This window comes from Macrobrachium nipponense, chromosome 19 (assembly GCF_015104395.2).
Source record: "Macrobrachium nipponense isolate FS-2020 chromosome 19, ASM1510439v2, whole genome shotgun sequence".
In the NCBI taxonomy this organism is placed as follows: Eukaryota; Metazoa; Arthropoda; class Malacostraca; order Decapoda; family Palaemonidae; genus Macrobrachium; species Macrobrachium nipponense.
The window spans coordinates 15305022-15307330 of NC_061088.1; positions in this window are offsets into that span (position 1 = coordinate 15305022).

Here is a 2309-nt window from a genome sequence, read left to right on the forward strand (position 1 = left end):
TGGACAACAGAACTCGGCTATTTTCAACCATATAAATGAACATAACCATAGAATAAACGGAATTTGTCACGTGTAATTTATAGCAGCAACTGCCGGTACAAGAGTCAAATGATGGAATCGGCCTTAATAAAAGAGAGGCAGGTAATGAACATCTCAAAAGGAGCATGGATTTCGGACACGATCGACAACGTCTTCATTCAACCAACCCTTAAGAAGATTAAAGGAAGATTATCAGCGGGGGTGACTTAAATGGCTTGTTTGTGGATGGACCTCTTGGTATAAATACCACCTTTTCTGTAAACTTTTCTCATTCATCTACCTGAAGAGGGAGCAGCAGTCTCTGAAATATAGTAACTTTTTTCTCTATATTTTGGTGTTTTTATGGGCTCCTTTATTAGAATATATATATATATATATATATATATATATATATATATATATATATAAAACGTGATTATTTACTGAAAGCAAATCAATTACAGTGATGAAATTGGATCTCGGGCAGTTTAAATAATAGACAGGAATTCAATTAGCAATACGAGTTTAAAATTTTGAGAACAGTTCCCTGCCTAATATATTGTCGGGAGCTGTCGATTGTGTCCTTTGGGGGCATTAACTTTTGTTTTCAGTTTCCTGAGAAGAAAACTATTGTGGCGGCATCGTCTGTCCGTCCGCACTTTTTTCTGTCCGCCTTCAGATCTTAAAACTACTAAGGTTTCAGGCCTGCAAATTGTTATGTTGATTATCCACCCTCCATTCATCAAACGTACCAAATTGCAGCCCTTTAGCCTCAGTAGTTTTCATTTTCATTAACGTTAACTTTGGCTAAAATCGTCCATCTGGCAACGATATAGGCCAGGCCACCACCGCGACGTCTTTAAAGTTTCATGGACCGTGGCTCATGCAGCATTATACCGAGACCACCGACAGATAGATCTATTTTCGGTGGCCTTGATTCTACGATGTACAGAAAACTCGATTGGGCCGTAGCGTCGTTTTTTTACTTGTCATTCATTTTTCTCAAAGGGTCGGTTAATGGAACGAGCATCCAAACTACTTCTTGGTATATCTACCAGGTCATCTGTTCTGAAAGTGTATCAATTTGTACGAGAATTTTTATCCTAAATATTTTCTGGAAAATATTCCGTTTAATTATTAATTTTTTTTAAAGGCATACATTCAGTGCGTTTAGACAAAGACAATAGTCTCAGGGAAGGTGCGGTTCTAAAGGAGACGAAAACAGAATTTGTATCTGAATCCCAAAAGACCAACTGCTTTTATCCGTCTAACTATTTGTCATTGCCAGAGACTTTCTCTCTCTCTCTCTCTCTCTCTCTCTCTCTCTCTCTCTCTCTCTCTCTCTCTCTCTCTCTCTCTCTCTCTCTCCAGCCTGATCAACATTACATGTTTTATCTCTCTATGGTGCATCGCTATGCAGTGACTAGAGATTAAGTTAAAAGCCACTGTAATGCATATGACACTGAATTTTTCCAAAATACTGTATCTTTCAAAAATGATATATTTTTTAAAAAACTGTTTTTCAAAATATTGTTTTTTCCAAAATTAATTTTATTTCTTCTCGAAAATACTGTGTTTTTAAAGATACTGTATTTTTCAAAAACACTGTATTTTAAAAAATACTGTAATTTTCCAAAATAGTGTCTTTTTTTTCAAAATACCGTATTTTTCCAAAATACTAAACATTTCCTAAACACTGTATTTTTCCCAAATTACTGTACATTTCCAAAGTACTGTATTTTTAAAAAGACCGTATTGTTCCAGAATATTATATTTTTCCAAAATACTGTACATTTCCAAAATACTGTACATTTACAAAATGCTGTACATGTCCAAAATGCTGTATTTTTTCAAAATACTGTATTTTTCAAAAATAGAAAAAGGTGAAAAACAAAACGACAAAACGCCTCAGAGTCTCAGAGCACTTAATCTCGTATACTTGATCTTGACCTCACATCCCAGAGGCCCTGACCTTTCGTTCACCCTCCGACGTGAAGTCAGCCAAAGCCTCAATGAATAATAAAGAAATGTTTCACCTCCCGATTGATACACATGGAGCTCGTTGCTCAGTACAGCGGTTGTAAACTGTTAAGCAAATTCACGAAGGGATTCGGACATCGTTTCCCGGTATTTGTGTCTTCAGAGAGGGAATTTTAAACTACATTTTTTTACGGGCTGCTCTATGAGCAAGAGCCCGTGCTGGCGTAAGGCCTGCTCAGTCAAAACAATAACCGTATTTTTCTAGTTCACAAATATCGCATGTTACATGATAATACCATAATGTGCCCGGC